The sequence below is a fragment of the Chrysemys picta genome, chromosome 2, assembly GCF_011386835.1.
Source record: "Chrysemys picta bellii isolate R12L10 chromosome 2, ASM1138683v2, whole genome shotgun sequence".
NCBI lineage: Eukaryota > Metazoa > Chordata > Testudines > Emydidae > Chrysemys > Chrysemys picta.
Window position 1 is genome coordinate 218,743,330 of NC_088792.1, and position 11,169 is coordinate 218,754,498.

The 11,169-nt window shown below is 44.7% G+C and overlaps 1 non-coding gene across 1 annotated transcript; it reads left to right on the plus strand.

Annotated features, from left to right (window-relative positions):
* Nucleotides 1-10,090: 10,090 nt before the first annotated feature.
* On the plus strand, nucleotides 10,091-10,163 carry TRNAA-AGC (transfer RNA alanine (anticodon AGC)). Its single transcript has one exon. It is a non-coding gene; the product is annotated as a tRNA-Ala (tRNA).
* The last annotated feature ends 1,006 nt before the right edge of the window (nucleotides 10,164-11,169 follow it).

Here is an 11,169-nt window from a genome sequence, read left to right on the forward strand (position 1 = left end):
AATATATTATTGCCCTTTTATAAATCGATGGTACGCCCACATCTTGAATACTGCGTACAGATGTCATTGTCTCCTCATCTCAAAAAAGATATACTTGCACTAGAAAAGATTCAGAGAAGGGCAACTAAAATGATTAGGGGTTTGGAACAGGTCCCATATGAGGAGAGCTTAAAGAGGCGAGGACTTTTCAGCTTGGAAAAGAGGAGACTAAGGGGGGATATGATAGAGGTATATAAAATCATGAGTGATGTGGAGAAAGTAGATAAGGAAAAGTTATTTACTTATTCCCATAATACAAGAACTAAGGGCCACCAAATGAAATTAATGGGCAGCAGGTTTAAAACAAATAAAAGGAAGTTCTTCTTCACACAGCACACAGTCAACTTGTGGAACTCCTTGCCTGAGGAGGTTGTGCAGGCTAGGACTATAACAGCGTTTAAAAGAGAATTGGATAAATTCATGGAGATTAAGTCCATTAATGGCTATTAGCCAGGATGGGTAAGGAATGGTGTCCCTAGCTTCTGTTTGTCAGAGGGTGGAGATGGATGGCAGGAGAGAGATCACTTGATCATTACCTGTTAGGTTCACTCCCTCTGGGGCACCTGGCATTGGCCACTGTCGGTAGACAGGATACTGGGCTAGATGAACCTTTGGTCTGACCCGGTATGGCCGTTCTTATGTTCTTATGTTCATTCCAGATGTCTCCCAAGAAGTCCCTTCTGGTTAGTCTTTGGTTGGTCTCTAGAATGTTTTGTCTTTTCTTTCCCCATCTGTTTTCTTGGGTTTCAGTGTTTACCAAGAGTTTTTCATAAGCTTATCTGCAGTTACCACTTCTGGAGAGTCTTCTTGTACATCTGAAGTTTGGATTTCTATCCTAAGCAACTGGAGTGTATTTTTTCCTTGTTTAAAGTCTCTTACTATATAATGCTAATTTTGGAAGCTGAATAAGAGTTTAAATGGGAATCCCCATCTGTAGCAGAATTCTGCCTTCTTGAGTGCTGCTGTCATTTCCCCCAGCTCTTTCTCTTTTTTTTAAAGTTAGGGCAGAAAGATCGTGGAAAAATTGCAGCTTTGGCCTTAGAGTATGAGCTCTGAATGCTCTCTGGCTTTTTAACATTTTTTTCTGCTGATAATCATGAAATTTCACAATTAGGTCTCTAGGTTTATCACTATGAACATAGGGCCTGGGTCATTTGCTGGTTTGAACTAGAGTAAATTGTGGATTCTCTGTAACTTCAAATATTTAAATGAAGATTTGAGGACTTCAGTAACTCAGCCAGAGGATATGGGCCTATTGCAGGAGTGGATGGGTGAGGCTCTGTAGCTTGCAATGTGCCAGAGGTAAGACTAAATTATCATGATGGTCGTTTTTGGCCTTGAAGTGTATGAATCTATGAGGCCCAGGCAGGGGGAGCAGTGCCATATGTGCTGTCTCCACTTTTACCTCTTCCAGAAAGCTCAGATGTAACAACTCCACAATTGTTTTTTTACATACCAGATTGGGCTTCCTCCTTCAGGGTTTTCAGTCAGCCCTTTAATTCTGATGTCCCTCCTTCTCTATCTGTTTTCTATATCAACTAATTTAAGCTGCATCGCTCTCTCTCTCTCTCTCTCTCTCTGTGTTCCATCAGTGCCTGTGGCTCTGCAGCTCTGTTTCTCTCTCACTTGCTTCTCTGAGGCCAGCCTCTAGCACAGTGACTTGCTTTTCCAAGTCTGCAACTTCCTTCTTTACTGGTCATCAGATCATCTCTCATGGCCTTAAACTCAGAGATCATCTCCAGAATGTCTGTTTTGGTTGCCATTTGAGCAGGGCCGGTGCAAGGAAGTTTTGCGCCCCCCGCCCCCCAAGCCCTGCGGCAGCTCCCTGCCCCCCCTCCGCCCTGAGGTGCCCCCCCGCGGCAGCTCCTCCCCCCCCGGGGAGCTGTGCAGAAGCTCACCTCTGCTCCGCCTCCTCCCTGAGCACGCAGCCCCCGCTCTAATTCTCCTCCCTTCCCAGGCTTGCGGCGCCAAACAGCTGATTGGCGCTGCAAGTCTGGGAGGCGGGAGAAGTGGAGCGGCGACCATGCGTTCAGGGAGGGGGTGTAGCAGAGATGAGCTGGGGTGGGGAGCTGCCGCACGGCTCCCTGGGCCGGGGGGCTGGGGAGTTGCCGCGGGGGGTGGTGCCTCAGGGCGGGGGGCGGGGGGAGCTGCCGCAGGGCTCCCCCCCCCCCAGCTCACCTCTGCTACACCCCCTTTAGATAGATTCCTTTGCTATCCCCTCAAAGCTCAGGCTTCAGGCAGCCATGCAATTCTGGCCCTCTGCTAATCCCCTCAACACAAATATTTTTAATATAATCTTTCTATTGTTTTCATAAAAAAACACCTGAAACAAATCAAGGGGGGGAAATTAAGGGGGGGGCGGGAAATCTGTTCACATTTATTTACCACTGTGTCTTAGTAATGGTCACAATTCATCATCTATGAAGGGTATACAGAAATATTTAAGACTCAGGAAGGGAAAGTTAATTGCTATGAAATCGTTAACACAAGATCCCGTATTTTATATACACATTTGAAAGAAAATTGTGCACCCAGTCTGTGGCAGATTTGGATGTTTCCATTTATATAGTTGGGTGCCAATAGCCAAAAGAGCCTAAGTGACTTTTGGAAATTAGACTTAGGAGCCCAAGTCATTTTGGCACTTTTGAAAAAATTGCCCTTGGTCCATGGTGTGTTCATAGTTTCATCCTCAGGGTATAGTAACTGAGTTTTATTTTCCTAGTTATTATGAGATAAAGCAAAGAAACTTTCGGAAAAGCTTTCAGCGGAAGATTCCAACTGACTACCCGAAGACCTCACCGAATAGAAAATGCAATGGTCTTACTTAATTTTGCCAGGCTTCTCGGCTAATAGGACTCCCCACCAGCCAACTGTTGAAATCGGTTCACAGCCTGAGTGATACTGCCGGCTGTAAGAACTATTATTTTCTCTCTCTGCATAATCACTTTAATTTGCTTCTCCCCTTAGCTGATCATGTTTTGATATGGAAAATGAGAACACATTTCTTCTATGGGCACATATTGTCATTGGTGCAGGGTGTGGAAAAAGTAGGTCAGATTGAGAATGAGGCTTGCTAATAGGAGGAAGGAGTATGTAAGGTTTGGAAGTTGGAGTACTTGTCAGTGCTGGCGGCAAGGGAAAGGGGATTTGGAAGTGCTTGACATTGCAGGAGGATTTGCAGACATGCCATCTCTCATGAATTTATCATGAGAGATGCGATTTCTAAGTAAAATTAAGCCTCACTCATGATCTCACAATAGAACTTTCAAATCTCAGGATTTTGTGCAGTGGGGCTCTGGCTGTCAGTCCCAGGCGACAGGGCTCTGGCTGTCAGCCTGGGATGTGGGAGAGGGGACCCCACTGCAGCCCCCCCAGGCCTGGGCAGGGTGAAGAACCCTAAGAGGAGCAAAGGTGAGGCTGGGAGGGCTGAACTATGGCCTGGGGGCTGCAGGGGGGGCTGAAGTGAGTATGGTGGGAGCTGATGGGGTAAGGGGATGTATTGATGGTGGGTTCTGAGCAGATGGAGTGAGTGATGAGAGGGTGAACTGAGGGCGGTGGGGATTGATGTGGTGGGGGGGTGAACTGAGGGGAGCTGAATTGAGGAAGATTGGGTGGAGAACAGAACTGATGGGGGACTGGAGGACAGGATTAATTGCTGGGTAGGAGACAGGCAGATGTGGGGGTGAGAGCACCTGCAGCAGCAGCCAAAATCATCTTATCTAGTACATGTGGGAGAGCAGGCAACACTAATTGTCACATACACACACCATGAGGATGGGCAGGGGAAGTTTAAAAATCAAGAGACTGACCTAAAAAACAGAATATAATGTTATTTTTTCGTCATGATTTTTCAGGCCAATCTCATGATTTTGCAGGGTCTGACTCATGATTTTTGATCTCTTGAAGTTGGCGATACTAGATTTGGAAGATGGAAAAATGAGGTCAAATTTAGAGTGCTTATCACTATGACAGTGCCTGCTTGTGACCTTTCCACCTGTTCTCTGATTACCCAGTGGTATCTAGCTCCGTCCTCCTCACCCCTGGGCTTCCATGCCACCTCCAGAGATTTCTCTCCCCTCCTTTTTTCTCCTAAAATTTTCCCTGAGTTGGTTTCTCTTGATTTATATTCATTTTATTATTGTACAGTTCTCTGACTGCCTGGGTGGCAGGGAGGGAAGTGGATATGCTTTAAATCTAAAACTTTTATTGCCATATTATCTTAAGTATGAACTTGGGCCTAGTTGTGTCTCGGCTGGGCCCTTCTCAGTTAAATCATTGGGTGTTCTGTTTGTAGTTCAGACTCTGAAGTGTGCCAGATTGTCTGGCACCAAGATTCTGAGGTTCCCAAATTCCACTGCATGGCAGAGTGTAGAAAAATGTAACAGAGAGAGGGTTGGGTGCGATGCTTCTTATGTGGATGTGTGACAAGAAAAGGAGAAAGCTGTAGCCCCTGCTTGTCTGACAAGAAGAGCAATGATTGAGATGGAACTGTATGCAGACAGTCCTCACCCCTCCAATCCCATTGCCACAATAATATCATAAAAATGTAGGACTGGAAGGCACATCTAGTCTAGTTCCCTGCACTGAGGCAGAACTAAGTATTATCTAGACCAGGGGCGGGCAAACCTTTTGGCCTGAGGGCCGCATTGGGTTTCGTAAATTGTATGGAGGGCCGATTAGGGGAGGGGGTCGTGACCTGGCCTCCACCTCCTATCTGCTGCCCCCCCCCCCCCGGGGACTGCTCCTGCCCCATCCAACACCCCCGTTCCCTAATGGCCCCTCTGGGACCTCTGCCCCATCCACACACCCCCGCTCCCTGTCCCCTGACTGCCCCCAAACCTCCGCCACACCATCCAACCCTTCCTCTCATTCCTGACGGCCCCCCCTGGGACCCCTGCCCCATCCAACCACCCCTTCTCCCTGTCCCCTGACTGCCTCCGTAACCCCTGCCCCGACTGCCCCTGTGGCCCCATCCAACCCCCCCTCCTTCCTGACTGCTCCCCAAGACCCCTGCCCCCATTCAACCCCCTGTTTCCCTCCAACCACCATCCACATCCCTGCCCCCTGACCACCACCCCGAACTCCCCTGCCCTCTATCCACCCCCCCCTGCTCTCTGCCCCCTTACCACACTGTTTGGAGCACTGGAGGCTGACGGCACTACAGCCACACTGCCCGGCTGGAGCTGGGCCACACCGCCGCCACCACCATGCAGCACAGAGCACCGGGTCAGGTTGGGCTCTGCAGCTGCGCTGCCCCAGGAGCTCACAGCCCTGCTGCCCAGAACATTGCACTGGCGGCGGAGCGAGCTGAGACTGTGGGGGAGGGGGACAGCAGAGGAGGGGCTGGGGGCTAGCCTCCTGGGCCAGGAGCTCGGGGGCTGGGCAGGACTGTCCCGTGGGCTGGATGTTGCCCATGGGCCGTAGTTTGCCCACCCCTGATCTAGACCATCCCTGTCCGATGTTTGTCTAACCTGCTCTTAAAAACCTCCAATGACAGGGGTTCCATAATTTAGGTAATTTGTTCCAGTGCTTAACTACGCTTAGAGGTAAGAAGTGTTTCTTAATGTCTAACCTAAATTTCTTACAACGGGACACATGCACCCATATATTACATGTGCATTTCAGATTTCCAGTCAAACCTTTGTCCCTTGCTAATTCCTTTTGTATTTTTTCCCTAGTGTCTGATAGTCCTTATGCCACAATACCACATTTGTTGCGAACCTGCCAGGAAAGGAGAGTGAGATTGAAGCCTCTGAGACACCGACCTATGTTGGGGGAAACAAGCAATAAGGAGTCCAACCCTAATTCTGAGGACAGATAGGTGAGAATAGGTGGGAAAACTACTGTAAAACTTCACAGCTGTCTTGGTGGTAAAACTAGGCTGATCAAAGCACTGAAGAATATACTGTTTGTAGGGTACAATCCATCAACCTCAATGAGTGCAGGATTAGGTGTTTAATAGGCCTCCATCTTTAATGTCAGTTTCTTTGATCATGGCAAATATCTGAGTTAGCGTGTAAGGCCCCCTCCCCCATACAGAAAAGAGTTAAAATCTACGATGTCATGCCATGAATTTTATGTCTCGTGGGAAGTGTATGAGTTGAGTTTTATTTAAGTATTTGGTTCTACAGAATCTGTTTTAAATCAGTGTCCTAGGTGTAATTTCAGAGTGTTACAATAGAACAAAGATAACCCCACTTATAAAGGGAAAATATATATATTTGGGCTCTAACCCAGGTATCCTTCAAAGACTGGAGTTCAGTTAGTATTCTGAATATTGGAGAGGCAGTGGGAAAAGAGGGGGAATATATGGAATGTCCCTACATGTGAGTGGTCATTCTGCCATAAAGAATCTCAATCAAATCAAGAAAGGAAAGTGAAACAAGAAGTGTTTTCTTTAGGGCATGTAATAAATATAGTCCTAAAGTTCCCCCTCTCCAGGATCAGAGAAACAGTGGAGTTCACAGATTCCTTTTGTCTCAGGATTGAGCAAAACTCCTTGATTCCCTCTTTCTTCTGGGTCAAAGCAAACAAATAAAATCACCTAAACAAAATTCCCAAGTTTCCCTTTTTTTTTGGGGGGGGGGGGGGGTGGAAGAGAGAGAGAGTTAAACAAACAAACTCACAGCTATTTGGCTCTCCAGCTACGGACTGCTTCTTTCTCCCTGTACATGTTAAGTGAACACACAGTTGACCATAGTTTTTATATAAATAATTAATTATAGACACTTTGAATTAGCAAATACCTGTCCAAGTGCTTTAGGTTTATCCTGGACAATCCCAAATGTGTAAACATAGAGGATAGATGGCACTGAAAACAAGGAGGTGGGGGAGTGAAGCAGAGAAGGAGCTGAAGATTTGATTTTTGTGGACATCAGCCTCACGTGTCATGCATAGTGGGCTGGCAAAGTTCCCATTCCCATACAAACTCTGAATGAGAAATAAGTAAAAATCCAGGACCCCATCCCACAATACAAACCCTTCCATCCTTGCTTCATCCCATCACCGCCTCTTTGTCTGTTTCAGTGTCCCATTTATCTTGATGGCAAAGAAATGCTAATGATCTAATATATATCAGTATGAGATTAGAATCTGAAGTAACGAAATTGATGTAAAGAGTTATTCTTTTTACACCAATGTGAGAATAGTCATGCCCTATAATTGTAAGCAAAACTGACCTCTGCCTCTTTTTTTTCAGAGAGCTGAAACACCAAGTCAATGAGCAGAACTGCATGTGCAATCTCACCCAGTTCTGAATGTATGAATTCTTTCTTCATTTTCGATAATGAATACTCTGAAATTCTTGCCAAAAACTAAACAAGAAAGGCATATGTAACAAATTTAATTCTGACTCATCCACTACTTTATGATTCAGTATATTTCTATAACACTTACTCCTGCAGCTAGGCACTGGGGCGGTAGGGAGTGTGTGTGTCTGGGCTGCGGGGAAGGGTGGGGGCGGTGCAGCTGGGCTCTTTGGGGAAGGGTGAAGTGTCTGGGCCTTGGGGGCACCCTGCAGGCTGGGCTCTGGGGGAAGGGGTGTGAGTGTCTGGGTTGGGGTGGGGGGCACAACTGGGCTACAAGGGGTGGGGGCGAGTGTTTGGACTAGGGGCGCCCTGCAGCTGGACTCTGGGGGAGAGGTGTGTGTATATGGCTCCCTGGCTGGGTGCTGGGCTCTGGGGTGGGGGGTGGGGGTGGGGGTGGGGGTCGGGGAGGGAGCAGAGATACAGGCACTGGGTTGTCACATGGGTTTCTTTAACTCTCTTCTGCTGGGGGAATTTTTTTTGTCTGTATTGTCACAGACATAGTTGCTGACAGGTATTTTGAAATAAATGACCAAAATAATTGAAACTGGTATGATTATATAGTATTATTTTGAAAAATAAAATATGCAGAATTTTTAATTTTTTGGTGCAGAATTGCCCCAGAAGTGAACACCAGTAATACTTGACCAGGAATTTCTAATACTAATATATTGCCAAATAATATGACAAATTACCATCCTGTTTCCCATATTACCAGCACCCTTCATTGACCAGTAGAACACATTTAAACAAGTGTCCAGGAGTGCAATATGAAAATGAAATATTTGCTACATGAGGTTTCATCAGTAAATAGGACTACAAAAATCTTTTCAAGATGAATTACAATTATCTTGGGTTATGCAAGAGATTGATACTTCAGGTTTGGAGAATCTTTCGAGTCCTAGTTTGAAGAGATTCCAAAGAGCACAATATTTAGAAGATGACTGACAACATTGATTAATGTAATATATGAGAGGAATTTGTTTATCTAAAGGAAAACATAGATATACAAGAAGCCACATGATTTCTAAGGAGAATAGATGTGGAACAGTCAGCAGCAGCTCCAGGCACCAGTGCTCCAAGCGCGTACCTGGGGTGGCAAGCCGAGTGGGGCGCCCTGCCAATCCCTGCGAGGGTGGCAGTAAGGAAGCCTTCGGCGGCATGCCTGCAGGAGGTCCACCGGTCCCGCGGACTCGGCAGCAATTCGTGCTTGGGCAGTAAAATACATAGAGCCGGCCCTGAGACCAGTTCAGGATTTAGTTTTTGTAAATCTTTGCTTTTTACTGGCTTGTAGCTTTTGAAATGTTGATGTATAATTTTGTATTGTTTTAAATCCCATGAAGACATAATACAAATACAAATAGTTCAGTACATTTATTGTATTTCTAAGTCCAAATGTAATGTTAACATTTCAAAAATCACTACACAAATGGTATTAATGACACCTTTGTTGGCAGTCTCAGCAGGGAGACTAAGGACTGAGTGGGGTTGGGAGACTTAACTACTCTTTCACGCCAGAGGTGGTCTCAAGGCTAGGGGTGAGTCAGATTGGTGGGACAACATGAAGAAGTATGCACTGTCCACGATGTACTTGTTCTATGGAAAGATAGGGACTTATTCCTTGTATGCACTGTTTCATATTATTGCACCCTACACAATTGCTATAGTGAAATAAGTTATTTGTTACACCCATTTTTCACTGCTGGCCAGGTTGATAATATATTTGGAAAGTGTGTATTGAAGTGACTAATAATTTAACTACTTCCCTTGTTTGTTAAATAGTCATAATTCCTTTTCTTTCTGCATCGAATAGAGTATTTTTACTTTAAAAATCAATACAGTATTTTTAAAAAGGGGAACATGAAAAAGTACAGAAAAATAGAAGTAGAGATGAATGGGAATATACTGGTAGGAGATTCTCCAATAACCACAGTGGCCTCAATTCTTGGGTTCAGCCAAGCTGTGGGAAGTGCAGGACCCAAGGGAGAAACGAAGGTACCTTTTGCAGCTCCCAGTTTTGGGACTGACTGGGAGCTGATTTTACCTTTTGTTTAATGTACACCTTACTTCCCACAGCCCCAAAGGGTCACTGAAGATTTCAGGGGCAGTACAGCCATGCCGTTTTCCCCCAGCTACACCTACTACAATAGTGGCTGTGTGAAGGGTATTAGAGCGATTTGGCTGGCTTGTTGCTATCCAGGGATTACTGTTATACTGGGGAAAATTTCTGTGTAGCTTGTTAAATACTTTTAATTCAAATCTGTTGAGATAATTATATAAGTTTTTTAAAGAGCCACATGATACAGCTTAAGTGTGATAACTGTTCGGTTGTGCAGATGAGTCTACACGTCATTTGGCTACGCAGACCTGTTTGAAAAGGTGTGTGATCCAGTTACAGCTGAGTTGGCTAATTTGTAACCAGTCAAACGCTGAGCTCTTGACTCCTATTTTACTCCAGCAAAACTCGTCTTAATAAAATCCAAATCAGTTTGTTGTTGCTTGCTTGTAAAGAACGGAGGAATTGTCCTAAAATAAACAATTTCTGCAGTCTCTTGTAAAGACTATGGGTTTTAGTCCCACTAATAATCCGCTAACAGTTCAGAAGGTGCCTTCCGAAATAACTTGTGCTGGAAACTCAGGCTTTATGGTGCCTTAGAAGATTACAGTGTCATTTCTCCTGAATCATTTGGGCAACAGAGGAGCTAGAAAACAGTGACTCACACATAGCTGTATCATTTTCTCTGTAAGGGGAATTAGCTCAAATGGTAGAGCGCTCGCTTAGCATGCGAGAGGTAGCGGGATCGATGCCCGCATTCTCCAGAAGGTTTTTTTTTTTTAAATCAGAGAACATTTATTTCCAAGTGACCCGTTTTTTCAATTGTGAAGAATATGCATATTTTAAGTTATTTCTTGAGGCTTTCTAATTTTAGAAAGCGATTTTGGGGGGCGTTTTGTTTTGTGGGAAGGTTGGTGTGTGATCTGTTTGCTTGAAGATTATCACAGCTGCATGCACAGAAGAGAGAGGTAATTCTTGACAGCTGAAAAAAATGAAACAAAAGGACTGCAAGAGGGTTGCCACTTGTTGCTTGTGATTTTTGTCTTTGATATTTCACCCCTCTAATCACTTGTCCTTATTTTCTTTTTAAATTCTAGGTGCATCCTGCTCTTAACATTTTTGTAAGGGGTCAAAATAAATGTACATATTAAATGAATCCACCACATTTTAATAAAGGGATGTTCGCAATATGCTTGAATGATATTTTGTAACTCTTTATTGAAGATAAACATAATTTTGACAGCACAAATTATTTTCTTTCATAAGTATTGAAAGAATGTGCACAATGCAAAGGATAAGGCAATTCAAGAGAGGTTGCATTATAGCAGGTATAAATATAATTTTTGTAAAAGCTATGTCAGGGATGATTTTTTAATCAGGACAGCTCATTTGCAAATATGGTTAGGGCAGAGGGTTATGTCATGTGTCTGTTCTTATAGCATGGAAAAGCAAGGTGACCAAGAGGCGTGTGGCAATTCCAAGAGAAATTGGTGTCCATAAAAACACCTTTAACATGATATTAAAGAGGCAAAATGAGTGAGGTAATCTCTTACTGTGCCATCTTCTTTTGGTGAAAGAGACAAGCTTTTGAGCTTACATAGAGCTGTTCTTCATAACTGGGAAAGGTACTCAATGTCATAGCTAAGTATGAGGTGGAACAGATTACCATTATTTTACTGACTGAACACACAAAATGATGAAAGCAGGTGAAGATCACAGTTGGTCAGACTGATGACACAGCCTCTCAGAGGTGACACAAACAGCCTACTC